We start from the raw sequence: 14259 nt of genomic DNA on the forward strand, positions 1-14259 counted from the left end.
GAGAGAGCGCGAGGGAGGGCGGGCGGAGGGAGGAGGGAGGGGAGGAGGGGGGAGGAGGAGGAGAGAGCAGAGTATACCGCAGACATCATTTCTACTACAGTGGCGGAGCCGTACAGGACCTGTTTCACTGCAGGGGGATCCAAAACAAGCCCTGTGGAGCAGCAGCCAGAGCTACCGCAGCCGCAAGACACTGTTTCTCTCCCTCTGCCCCCCCTTCCCCACGCAACCCCAGATCCATTTACACTTTACAGTAAGTGGCTATTTTTTTTTCTCCTCTGATTCTTTCTCTCCCCCCTCCCCCCCATCTCCTTCTCCCCTGATTTAGATCAAGATCCCCCCCTACCCCGCTCTCCCGAGAGGGGCAAAAGCAACAACCAGCAAACAAACCCCAAACCCCATTCGGCGGCACGGAAAACAGCTGGAAGAGGAGCGAAGGAAATCGACGCGTCGTGTTGTGTTGTGGTGTGTGTGTGTGTGTGTGTGTGTGTGTGTGTGTGTACATACACCCTTCCCCGGCTCCAGCCTCCCGGGCCGACATCCCCAGCTGTGGGCGCTGAGACTACCGGCAGGGGGATGGTGTGCAGGGGCCGGGTGGGCGCCCGCCGGGCGAGGGGGCGCGCCCGGGCGGGGGGCGCGGGCTGGCGGGTAGATCCGCGGCGGCTCCCCACTACGGCGGCTGCTGGTGGGGAGAGCCGTGTCCTCTTCCCAGGAGGTGGCGTAGGGGGGAGGTGGCGGCCGGGGGTCGCGCTGCCCCCTCCTCCCGCCGCCCCCTCCTCACTCCTCTCTTCGCAGAGGGCGGCGAGAGCGAGCAGATCTGGAAGAGGGCTGGCTTTACCGCGGGGGCCGCCTGGCCCCGGAGCCCCTGGGGCGGGGGTCTCACGGCGGAGGCCGGCCTGGGCCGGCGCGCGACTGCGGACCGGGAGGGTCTGCGCCCGCGGCCGGGCCGGGAGTTTTCGCGCGCCGCCGGGCGGTGGGATCGCGGGGGGAGACCAAGGGAGGTGGGCGCAGGGAGAGCAGGCGCGCGGTGCCGGGAGCGCGGCCGGAGTGGCGGTGGCGGCCCGGGCGGCTGCCGCCGCCGCCCTGTTGGTACGGCCGCTTCCTGATCATGTGCAGCCGCCGCCGCCGCCCGGAGCCGGGAGCCCGCGAGCGCCCCAGCCCGGGCCGGCGCCCTCGCCAGCGCCCGCGGCCGGAGCCGGGAAGCCGCGGCAGGCGCTGCCCTGCCCGCGCCGGGAGTGAGCGGCTGCGCGGCTGCTGGGAGGGTGAATGAAGCCGGGAGGAGGGGAGGGGGGAGGCGGCGGCGGCGGAGGAGGCGCTGCGGGCGCTGGGATGCGCCCGGAGCCCCGCTGCTCGCTCACTCTGGGCCGGGCCGGAGTCTCCGCCACTCCCGCGGCCGCCGCCGCCGCCTCCTACGTGGTTCCAGCGCTGCGCGCAGGCCGGTCCCGCAGGGGGCAGGGCAGGGGGCCGGCCGGGCGGAGCGAGAGGTGAGGCGGCGGCGGAGCGCGGCGTGAGTGTGTGAGTGCGTGCGTGCGTGTGTGAGTGTGTGTGTGTGTGTGTGTGCGCGCGCGCCTGCGGGGGAGGGGGCGGCCGGGCCATCGCGGTGGGGAGGGGGCCCCGCCGTGGCTGCTTGGCTGACTCCGCAGCGCCCTGACCCCTCCTCGGCCACCCCCGCCCTCAGGCCGCCTTCCTAAACTCCGCGGCTGGTGCTTTCATTTTATTTCAGACCACGTAGGGGGCTGACTGGAAGCGATGGAACAATTCAGGTTTTCTAGGGAGATTGAGCAAGAACCTTAGTGGGGGGTGGAAGTAGGGTGGTGGTGGAGATCCTGCCAGAAAACAAACAACAAAAAAATCAGTTTCTAAGGACTAGTAGGGTTCAGTTCAATCCCGTGGCTGCTGTGTTTTGTTTTGCTTTCTTGGTGTATAATTCTACAGATAAGAGGGTAATATAAATACTTCGAGAGATTGGGAAATTGCTGAAGAGTAGTAAGGGCGCACACACACACACAGAAAGCCAGTCGGAAGCTGGTTATATAATGCGCGATGTGGCTAAGGAGAATGGCAAGCTATTTTTATTTTGTTTACCGTATGCTGTGCAGTAGGGACTCCTCCAAACTGGTTCTGTCCCCGAAGAGATCCTTAGCTTCCCTGTGAGAGCCACAGGGTACAATTAGCAAAATTAGAAGACCCTATTACACCCACAGAATAAAAACTAATGGCTTAGAGTGGCATGCTCCTTGCATATCCTGGCGCTTGCATGGGAATGTGTGTATGCAAATAAGTTCTCCTTTGGCAATCTCGTAGTCACATCTCAATGACATTTGTGTTTTATAATGCAGGCTGCTCTTAATATTTAAACATCATCGTTACGTGTCGCTCGCAGCAGCGGGTACTTGATGGGTTATTTTTAGGCACAGCTAGTTACTTTTTCGACCGTGTTAGCTAAGCCATTTCATTCGGGTTTCTGAGGAACCCTACAGTTCCCGGAAGCCCCCGTCTTAAGCCCACCTTGTGGTTTATTTGGTGGGTGAGGGTAGTTTGACACGAGCTTTTTTTGGAATGGAGCATCTGCCTGAGGAAACCAGCAGAGAGGAGGAGGAAAAAACCCTGCACATGAACTCTTGGAAAGGGATTGCACTGTGAGGGCTAATGCTATGGCATTTAATCTCCTCTGACTGCCCTCTAACTGTGCCTGCATCAGTCAATATTTTAGCAGCCCCACAGATCAATGGGCTTGAGTGCCACCTTCTCCAGAAAGCAGAGGTCGAAGGGCTCCCCTGAACCTTCCGCCTGCCTGCCTTTCTCATCTCGTAGATACCTGTCAACGGGTGTAGGTTTTCGGTGCACTTACTCCATCCCTGATCACTCATGTAATTAGATCAGGCTGCCATGGCAACAGACAGTGTTCTCCCGTCCATTCAGGTGGGTCTGTCTGTGCCTGGACTACTCCCAAGTGTTTGATGCACAGTATTTGTGCTGCCCCAACCAGATGAGAGACTCTTTTTACTATTTCAGCCGCATCTTCTTCTTTCTGTCACTTTCGGATGGGAGACGCTGAATGAGGCTTCTAGCTACTCAACTTTTATAAGGGAGACCAACAAGCTGTGCTTACTGGGTGCAGTATGTAAATGCATCTCCCCAGACCGTGAAAGGAGCCTGACAGTCCTGCTTGTGAACACATCAACAAGTATTTGGTACTTGCTAGAAACCTTTCAGAGCTGACGAACTGAGGAAAGCAACCTTTCTCTTGCAGTCCTGGTGCCTTTGGCCTTTCAGGCACTTAACCCTTTCAAGTGCAAAAGAACTCATCCTTTAGAACCCAAGCTGCGAATAGCGGGGTTTTCTAAAGGATTTATTCAGCGGAAGTAATTTATTTGACAAGGATATCCCCGTTGTCATATTTAAAAACTTTATGGCCATCCTAATGACAAAAAAAAAAAAAAAAAAATGCTACTGGAAGTAGACAGTCATTCTGAATGTATTCATTCTTAACTTGGATTTCTTGGCCAGGATCCTTACCTTGGAGGTAGTAAGTTAAAAGGTTTTTGTTTCAGGTAAGAGATGATACAGGCCTTTAGCTGGTAGACTGATAATGTTTGGTGCTTTTGCACAGTAATTTGTACTCTATTTGGGGGTAAAATTTAATGAGCATTTAATAACTTAGTGAACAACATTCTGCTCTTTGCATTAGGCGACCACCTTAATGAGCCTGCTATGCAAAGAAAAATAATACTGTTGGGGAAAAAAAAGGAAAGTAGCTTTGGTTGCTGAAGCTCTGTGTTGCTCAGGCAATCCAAATAAGGGGGAGTATTTTAATTACTCTGATATTTGAAAGAAAAAATAATTGAGAATAATAATGTCTGGATGTCTGTGTGACCCCGCTAGTCAGTTTACAGTTTTACAACCCCATAGCTAAACTGGTAAATCCTTTTTTTTTAACCTCTGGGGCCTGGATTGAGAGAGCTGCTCAGTGTTCCTCACAGAGGGCTTATGAGTTTCTACCCTTTAGTGAGTCTATGCAGTTGGTAACATGATTGCGACCTGCTCAGATCAAGTGTTGCTGTGTTTAAAGCAAGCCATTATTTCTAGGAGGTAGGAGGTAAATAGATGGGAGAGGCAAGGATATAAAATGAAGCACAGAAGTTTATGTTTTACACAACACCTTGGAGGTCCTGAATTACATATTACTATGTACAGAAAAACACTTTACTGGCAGCCAAATGTGAATGTGTATTTTTGAGTGAGTGCACAAATAAATTTATGTTAAAATAAGTATGAAAAATGTACTTGATTGGGAACTGTGAAAATCAGTATCTTCCCCTTCCCTTCTGGATTTCGTTTTAAGAGGGTTTGATAAATAGAAGTGATATTTAATCAGAAATATTATAACTAGGCTTCCTGGCCTCTAAATTGTCTTTTACTCTTGCAAATAGATTCAAGAACAACTCTTCAGCCATCAGACTGTACATGAAATGTCTGTAGCTGGCCTTATGTTTCAGTAGGCCTAACTCAGTTGTCTGGGGGGTCCCAGGAAAGGCCAGCCTTAAGAGCTTATTAAAATATTAATAAATACGCTTCTGTGACTTCTTGTTTTGCTGTCATTACAGAGTTTGATTCACATTCCTTTTGTATAATGTGCCTTTATTTTTTTTTCCATTCTGAAATGTCAAGTGGATTTTCTGTTTGCGTTTACCTTGAATGACAGTTTTTGATGACTAACGCGTGGTAACACCGGCTCATTTTGTTTCCTATGAGAAGTTAGTCAATAAACATGTTTTTACTAAAAGCCTGAAATTTAGCGAAGGTAGGAGTGAATGTTAATTCTTTAAACTATAGTTGTCTGCAAGTAACACATAGTTTCACTTCTGAAAAGCTTAAATACGTGCATATGTAAGATGACATAGTGCAGCAAGACAGAATATTATTTTTATGGGGAGACAGATGATTTGATTTCCATTGCTTTATATCTTTTGATATGTGCAGCTTAACTGCTTCAAAGAGCAGATTTAGTTCTGTTCATACTTCCCAGCTTATCAGAAGCAGGCTCTCCTTATTTTGTGAAAAGCATCGAAAATAAGAAATCATAGATATCCCAAAAGAGATAGTAATTTCTGTTCTAGGGCGTTCCACACAGGACTGCCCTTTTTTTAAAGAAAGAATTTTGTAGTCCTCAATTACGCTGTTCAGATTTTAATTTCATTTAATTCAGTTTAATAAAATACATTCAAAATTTCTTTAAGAGGTGATAAGTGTATACTCTGTGCTAGTTTTAAGAGAATATTTTCAAATGTTGGCTGAAAGAGTTGTAATTGGATCAAGGTTTTAAAAATATGTAAATGCTTAAAATTCCAGGAGTAATAAAAAGGCTTAGGTAAATAATCTTTAATGGTGGAAACAGTTTTCAGAAATCTCTTTCCTATTTCATAATTTATGTATCTTTGTCTTTGTCAGTGTAGTAGTATATTTTATAATCCTTATAAATCTGAACTTTTCAGGCTAATGCGCTGTAAATATGTGTGCTACCTATTACCACCTCAAATGTACTAAAACATGTTTAGAACTATTAAAGACAAAAAAGCAACAAGCATTATATTCTCTTTGACATTTTTGATGGGAGCAGAACTGTTTCACTGACTTTTTTAAAATATAAGTTTTAATGCCTCCCAATTGTGAAGTAATGGAAAAGCACTGGTAATGGCAATAACGCAAGCAAACATTGGATACTGAACCTGAAAATGACTTTTCAGAAAACTCATTGTAGTGTAATCACAATTTGAGGCTTCAGGGGGCAGAGGCTCCCTTGGTGATGGCATTTGGGTTCAGGCTAAGAGGAAGTTCTCTTTTTTCTACTTAGGTGCTCTTTAACGGATACCTTTTGAGTTATCTATCAGAAGTTTTTAGTCATCACTGTTAGAGCTGCTAACCTGTAAACGCTTATGCTTCTAGCATTCAAAGAAAATCTATTTTTTTTGACCGTGTAGGGCACATTTTCTTTTACTGCACCCTTAACTTTGGCCTACTCTCCCTGAAGTATTGATATTTTCTTCTGTATCTGCATTATTTATATATCATCTCCTCTTTACTGACTGTCACATCAGTATCACTTAGGCCACCTTTCTGTCTCCCGCTATTTATAGTATTGTGTTATGTTGCTCTGCTGTGCTTTTTAAATATTAAAAATTCCATTTTTAGTAGATATATTGTCTTAAACAGTCTATAGGCTATTTTATTGTATGTTGTCTGTATATTTTTGCAGTGAATCCATTCTGCCTTGCTTTTATTTTTGGTTTCTTCCCTCTGATAGAACACAGCAAGTTATTTTAACTCTTTAGTTACCCTAACCGGTGTAGCAACACAGATGCTTTTGGGATAAGTAGGCATACCGACACGAGAGTAAATTAATATTTTACAGCATTTGCATCATGTTTGACTGTTCTCTGCACTTCAGCAGAATAGGAGGAGACTGTAATTTGGACTCTATAAAATCTTATCTGCCAAGTGATAGGTAAATAGGATAGTGTGCACACACGTCGATACACAAGCCAACACTCTCAATCGTTAGCTCATAAAGCAAGCACTCTGCAAATCCATGGTACCTGCACATTGTTTGAAAATGATGATCAAGGATTTTGAGGCTTCATTTGAGATGTTACTAGATAAAAATCAAGATCACCCCCTGGCCCTTAAACCAAGTACTGCGTAAGAATAAATAGAATATTGTGAGCTTTTATTTAACTTGGCCACTATTAATGTTTGTAACTCAACAAGCTTCTTACCGGAGGACTTGTCTTCCGAGGACTTCAGAGATGTGATAGTCTAGAAAGGCTTCCTTCTTTCTCTACACTTAACTGTTTGGGGTTTCCCAGGTGGCGCTAGTGGTGAAGAACCTGCCTGCCAATGCAGGAAACCTAAGAGACAAGAGACTTGGGTTTGATCTATTCGGAAGACCCCCTGGAGGAGGAGGGTGTGGCAACCCACTCCAGTATTCTTGCCTGGAGAGTACAATGGACAGAGGAACCTGGTGGGCTGCAGTCCATGGGGTCATAAAGAGTTGGACATGATTGAAACAACTTAGCACACAGGCTTAACTGTTTACCTATGGGGAGACCAAGGCCTGGAAAACTTCCTTCTGCGTATCAGTCTCTGGCATGCAAAAGATGCTTAAATAAATACTTGGTGAATGGATTAGCTAGAAGTAAGAATACTTTGGCTACTATTCATTACTTTGCAAAGTGTTGGAAAGCAATCGACATTATTTTCCTTTCCAGCTGGGCTGTGCTTTTAAAAATAGTGAGTGTGTATGGATGAAAATAATCATGAGATGTGTTGCCATGTACCCAAGGCTAATTGGCTCACTTACCTGTTTACAGATTATTCACATTGAAGATCATATTCATAGCTCCAGAATAGTTTCTTTCTGACACCCAATATAATCCTGGGCCTTCTCCTTCCTACTGTTACCTGGCGTGGGCTTAGGAAACCCAAACTAAATTTAAAACCAGCCTAAGCAAATATGCAGATCAGCTCCAGTAATGAAAGGCTGAAAAAAAAAAATCAGTCCAGCAATGACGAGTTTGGGGATTAGTTTATAATAACTGTGCTCCTGATTCTATTTAATGTGGACAGTTGGGAACTACCAGTATTTAAAAATATGCTTTGAATAGATAGGAAAGTATGTTAGCCGATCAAGTCCTCAACTTCTTCCGTTTCTATGCATAGGTGTTTACCTCACAAAAACTACTGCGAGCGCCAAGCTCCCTGATGGAAAGGTATATGGAAGATTCATTCATCCTCTTTCATTCATCCATTCACACATTCACTCATTCATCCTACAGTGGGTAATCTTTACTTAAACATGCTCAAGATGTTATGACAGAATGAAAATCAAGTAGATGTACATTCAGTAATTAAATCGTTTAAAGTTCAGTGAAAACTCTAGTGAGTATATGCATACTTAAATTTTTTTTTTTCTGCATTTGATTCTTTTTTTCTATCCCATTAGACTGGTATGCTAACAACTGTGCTCTGTGTCATGATTGTGCCTAAAGTTGCATGTTGATAGTAAGATATGCCTCATGAAAATTAGACTTTGGCTCAATTACTATTCAGTCCATGCCCATTTCCACCTGATAGTCCCGTGATGACCAGCATGTGTTTATGAGGTGATTCATTAGAATCTTAGAGAAAAGATTGACAGTAGCTGGCTCAAATGGAGAGACCAAGCTTTTAATTTGATTGAAGGGATGACCTTTTTGCGTGTTGGCCTCCCTCCGAGCCCTGTTGAATCAAACCAGACCTGCCTTTTGAGCTGGCTGGTGCCTGTGTAATTCTCATAAAACAATGCAAAATTTGATGTTCTTGAAGTTTAGATTTCCCTGCATGGTGTCTTCAGGTGTAATTATTATTATTTTTTAAAGCGATTCGTGCTGTTTCTCATTTTGGATTTCCTCTTCTGCACCCCCTGGACCATTGCAGGAGGATCCGGCTGCAAATCACCGAGGTGTTCCGTTCAAGCTGCAGATTCGTCTGTCGTCTTTGGACAGCGGTCTCCTCCTCCACGGCTGCCTCGGGGGAGCCCGACACCCATCAGGTGAGAGTTTTGCGATGCTCTCTGGTTTCTATCTGAGGATAAAGTCTGGCCTGGGAAAATCGCCTACTAGTACTTTAGCACTTTGCAGACTGTTGAAGATAATTGTCTTTGCAAACTGTATTGTGTGGGAAATTGAGAAATTGCAGAGGTGGATTTTTTTTTTTAAACTTGGATTAAGGTATCCTCTTTTTTGATTTATTTGGTTGATGATGTAGTCTGCCTCTGTCTTTCCGATGGTTAATTATTGTGTGCTGGGCTTGAGCTTGATTGTTTTAATCGTCACCTGTACTTGGAGCTGATGAGCAAGTTTTGCTACCAAACGGTTGTCTTAAGTCATTGTCTCCACGTTTTGGGTTGTGGTGGTTGTGTGACCGTGGTGCAGGGAGACAGCTTGTTGGTTCGGTAGCAACCCGTGTTGGTTGGATCTTGAATTTCTCTGTGTCTGTTTTGGATTTGACAACTTCCTGCTTTCTTCATGTACAGTAAATTTTTCTGACCTAGAGAGTCATACAGACACAGGGTGGATGCAGGGTTGATGACTCATGGCTCTCTGTTGAAGGGAAGACTGCCTGCCTAGAATCAGGAGAGCAGGGGAAGTTAGTTTGAAGTTGGGGCAATAAGGGCTTGGGAACACTGGTATTTGCAACCGGAGGAGATTGTGAAATCGATCCCCTCTTTCTGTTTGCCTTGGGAGTAGTCCTGCTCCAAGCTGTGGAAATAGACTAGTTCAGAGGTTCTCGAGCCTGGCAGGACACCAGAATCGCCAGGAGAGGTTAAAAAAAAAAAAAGAAAAAAATAGAACCGGGACTCCACCCTAGACCCACTGAATCCAAATGAACCAGAATGGTCTTTTGGAGTCACACTGACGTTCCACTGCTGTGGCATGGGCTGGATCTGGAGGTCTCTGGTCAGCTCTTCCCAAGTCATGTTCTGTTTCTTTCCCTGATAAGTTGCACCAACCACTTTTATCCAGCCTTACATACAGAAATCTGGATTTTCAGCTCATGTTTAAGAGACGAATCCTTTTTTTATCAGAATGTTCATTTTGAAACTGATTCACTAGATTTCTTTAAATAAAGAACTTGCCCCCCTCCCCTGACACCGTGGCTTCTAAGGTCCAGTTTTTTAAGTTCTATATAAATTCCATGGTATTTAAAATAAGGACGCGGGGCTCTGGAACCAGCCTGTCTGAATTTAAGATGTGGAACTGCCGCTGTGACCTGGGGCACTCCTGTAACCTTCCCGGGCCTCAGTTTCTTCATGTGTAAGATGGAGATCGTATGAGAACTTTCGCTAGGGCTGCTGTGAGGTTGGAATGATGTAATATTTGTATCCTGGGCAGAATAGTAACCTGGTATATGGTTTATGATCCATTTAACATAAGCTATCACTGTGAGCATGTGACTTGTCTTGACAGGGTGATTGTAACGTTCTTGTTTGGTGATGGTTGCTTCTTAACCATAAGTGACGAGGAGTGAGTAAATATTCCTGTACCTTGGTCTTTGGACCAACACTGTGGACATTTGCAGCCCTGCAAAGCCAAAGGGCCTTTTATTTATTTTTCTGGGTTTTGTGTTAGTCTGCCTCGATTCCTGACCCAGGATCCCTGTGTGTTGTTTTTCTACTGTAGGATGAACTGCTGAGTTGCAGGCATAAGTGAAGTTATTTGTGGTCTGAGTGAAAACGCACAGGCACACTCCTGAATGATTGAAATACGGTGCCTCGGGAAGGGGGGTCAGTGAAGTCCTTCTGGGGTGCAAGGCAGGGGAGGGAGAAGTTATCACACGCGTCTGTCCTTGTGAAATATGGAACTGGGTACTTTATAGTTTATGGGCTGTGGGTTAGGGAGGTGTCTTTGAAAAGGAAATAGAATAACTCCGGAATTACGTGCAGAGGGAAGCCTCATGAGGTCTATAAGTATCAACTCCATTGAAAGGGGTGCAATGTCTTATTGCTAGTTTCTCTCTTAGGGGTATTATCCATTTTAGGCAGAAAGTTCTCACATTGACATTTTTGGGAAAGTAGCTTAATTGCACATGTGGTTAATACATATGCAATTTTTTTTTAAACCTGCGGTGTTTTAAAGAGAGTCATGTGTTAAAACAAGAATGTCTCAAGAATTTTATTATGAAAAAATCAGGCAGCAAAGAGTCTTGTCTCTCAGTTAGTACGTGAAGCTTATTGAGAAGAGATCCAGGTTTTTGTAGTACATAGTACAGTGCATTAAAGGTTGTAGGAATGTTAGTATTGTATTACTGACAAAGTAGTACAGAGTCACCTTGAGTTTTAAGCAGCTGACATGTCCTGGGATCACATTTAAAGGAAGCTTATAACTATTAGCTAAACATGTTGCATAAATAATGGCCTCATTACAGTCCTCACAATTGATGGCTAAACGTGAGCAGGGAAACAGTATCATTCATGTTGTACTTTGTTATATTTATTAGGTTTTTTAAAAAAATAAAACCTAGATTATAGTTATTTTAGGTTCTAGCTATTTTATCAATACGATGTTGTTTACCTGCTAAGTTGTGTCCGAATCCTTGTGACCCCCGTAGGCTGTAGCCCACCAGGCTCCTCAGTCCCTGGGATTTCCCAGACAAGAATACTGAAGTGGGTTGCCATTTCCTTCTCTGGGGGATCTTCCCAACCCAGGGACCAAACCTGCATCTCCTGCATTGGCAAGTGGATTCTTTACCACTGAGCCACCAGGGAAACCATATCAATGTGATATAGCTATAGCAAGTTATGACTTACCTCGTTCACAGGCACTGTCTATATAAAGAAATGATTCATTCATTTATTCACTGTGAACTTTTTTTTTTTTTTTTACTACTGCACAGAGTGAGTAAGAGCTACCAGAAGGAGGTTATATTCTTCGTGGTCAAGTAGGGGAAAGAAGACATGCTCTGAAATTACTAATACAGAGCAGAAGGGGGTGGGTTGTGCTTACTGGGGTAGATTCTGACACAGAGGGAATTCAGAAGAATGGTGCTGAGTAGGATGATGGGGAAAAACTTGGAGGAGGAAGCACCATTTGAGTTGAACTCTGGAGGGTGGTTAACATTTCTTTGGGAAGAAATGGAGAGGGCGGAAGGATGACTGTTTTGGTGGCTGGGCCCTAACAGGCAAGTAGCATGGTGTGTAATCGATCAGGCCGTTTTGGCGGAAGCCCAGATGCTGGTGGACATCTGAGTTTCTGGAGTCCAGCAGGCACTAGAGAGTGTGGGAAGAAGATTGCTGGGAGGTCCAATCTGGAAATAAATTTGGAGGAGCCACTGGCCTAAAAGTGATCTTTGAGTCTGGGCTCTGGGTTCTTGTACCTGGTAGGAAGTTTACCAGGCAGGTGGGAATGAATATTCTCTCAGCAATGAAGTCAGCCAGAGTGGAATATATGAGGGAACATAAGAGGCAGTGGAGGTAGCAGAAGTGGAACACTGGTGTGACCCAGCCTTTGTATGTTTCCTGTTTAAGACCTGAGGCAAAGGGAGAGTGGGTGGAAAAATTGGGATGATGCCCAAGTAGATAATGGAGTGCAGCGAAGGTGGCGGGGGGGTCTTCCCAAGATGCTCCGGCACCTTGGAAACTTAGGGCTGAGCTTCAGCTCAATGAAATTTTGTTGAAACCTTTATTCTTTTAAGACCTTAAAAAAAAATAAAGTAGAAACTGGAGCTAATTTTAGCCAGATCTAATGTGTGTGTATGAAAATGAATGCTGCTTTTGAAATTCAGCACATGCAGTATCTCTTTTCGTTTAAACAAATGATCCCTCTATTTTCCTCTAAACAGTTTTATTAAGAAGATTTTCAGTGAAGCCCTGTACATGTTAACAACAATTCCAGCTTTGCCTTTGATCTTTTCCACCGTGGATTTATTCATCTCGTACGATATGCATAAATCACATTGTGCCACCTACTTGATTCGGGAGCAATTGTTCATTTGTGGTAATTCATTTACTATACTTTGATAAATCACAGCAATATGGGTGTGTTTCATAACTCCCATGTGGACTCTTGAATGTGATGTGTGTGTTGGTCTGTTTATGTGTGTGTTTGTGCTTAGTCACGTGTCCGACTCTTTGCGGCCCCATGAACAGCAGCCCACCAGGCTCCTCTGTCCAGGGGATTCCCCAGGCAAGAATCCTGGAGTGGGTTGCCGTTTCCTTCTCCAATGTGTGTGAACATTCATATGTATACATATTTATGTATGTATCAGTCAGTTCAGTTCAGTCGATCAGTTGTGTCTGACTCTTTGGGACTCCATGGACTGTAACACGCCAGGCCTTCCTGTCCATCACCAACTCCCAGGGTTTGCTCAAACTCATGTCCATCGAGTCGGTGATGCCATCCAACCATCTCATCCTCTGTCGTCCCCTTCTCCTCCTGCCTTCAATCTTTCCCAGCGTCAGAGTCTTCTCCAGTGGGTCAGTTCTTCGCATCAAGTGGCCAAAATATTGGAGCTTCAGCTTCAGCATGAGTCCTTCCATTGAATATTCAGGACTGATTTCCTTTGGGATTGACTGGTTTGATCTCCTTACAATCCAAGGGACTCTCTAGAGTCTTCTCCAACATCACAGTTCAAAAGCATCAATTCTTCAGTGCTCAGCTTTCTTTAGAGTCCAACTCTCACATCCATACATGACCACTGGAAAAACCATAACTTTGACTAGATGGACCTTTGTTGGCAAAGTAATGTCTCTGCTTTTTAATATGCTGTTTAGGTTTGTTATAGCTTTTCTTCCAAGGAGCAAGCATCTTTTAATTTCATGGCTGCAGTCACCATCTGCAGTGATTTTGGAGCCCCCCAAAATAGTCTCTCACTGTTTCCACTGTTTCCCCATCTATTTGCCATGAAGTGATGGGACTGGATGCCATGATCTTAGTTTTCTGAATGTTGAATTTTTAAGCCCACTTTTTCACTCTCCTCTTTCACTTTCATTAAGAGGCTCTTTAGTTCCTCTTCACTTTCTGCCATAAGGGTGGTGTCATATGCATATCTGAGGTTATTGATCTTTCTCCCAGCAATCTTGATTCCAGCTTGTGCTTCACCCAGCCCAGTGTTTCTCATGATGTACTCTGCATATAAGTTAAATAAGCAGGGTGACAATATACAGCCTTGACTTACCCCTTTCCCTATTTGGACCCAGTCTGTTGTTCCAAGTCCAGTTATAACTGTTGCTTCTTGACCTGCATACAGATTTCTCAAGAGGCAGGTCAGGTGGTCTGGTATTCCCATCTCTTGAAGAATTTCCCACAGTTTGTTGTGATCCACACAGTCAAAGGCTTTGGCATAGTCAATAAAGCAGAAGTAGATGTTTTTCTGGAACTCTCTTGCTTTTTCGATGATCCAGTGGGTGTTGGCAATTTGATCTTTGGTTCCACATCACGTATTTCTGGGCTTCCCTGGTGGGTGGGTCAGTGGTAAAGAATCCACCTGCCAATGCAGGAGACACAGGTTCGATCTTTGGGTCAGGAAGATCCCCTGAAGGAGGAAATGGCCACCAACTCCAATATTCTTGCCAGGGAAATCCCATGGACGGAGGAGCCTGGCGGGCTATAGTCCATGGGGTTGCAAAGAGTCATACATGACTTATAAGTAAACAACAACAACAACATATATATTTCCAGCTGCTAGCCACAGCTTTGTGAACAATTTGGCTTCTCATTTATGCTT

The 14259-nt window shown here is 45.0% G+C and overlaps 1 protein-coding gene across 12 annotated transcripts in view; it reads left to right on the plus strand.

Annotated features, from left to right (window-relative positions):
• Positions 1-14259, plus strand: part of ATXN1 (ataxin 1) — a 404589-nt gene that overhangs the window by 1469 nt on the left and 388861 nt on the right. For 4 of the 12 annotated variants that reach the window (XM_043908472.1, XM_043908470.1, XM_043908477.1 and 1 more), the window contains exons 1-2: positions 28-250; positions 8473-8587. The gene's annotated coding sequence lies outside the window, so the exon portion shown is untranslated. Of the gene's footprint in view, positions 1-26; positions 251-1341; positions 1482-7716; positions 7767-8472; positions 8588-14259 lie in introns of those variants that run through there. The other 8 variants (XM_043908468.1, XM_043908481.1, XM_043908478.1 and 5 more) reach the window with 6 other exon arrangements.

The sequence above is a fragment of the Cervus elaphus genome, chromosome 7 (genome assembly GCF_910594005.1).
Source record: "Cervus elaphus chromosome 7, mCerEla1.1, whole genome shotgun sequence".
Classification (NCBI taxonomy): Eukaryota; Metazoa; Chordata; class Mammalia; order Artiodactyla; family Cervidae; genus Cervus; species Cervus elaphus.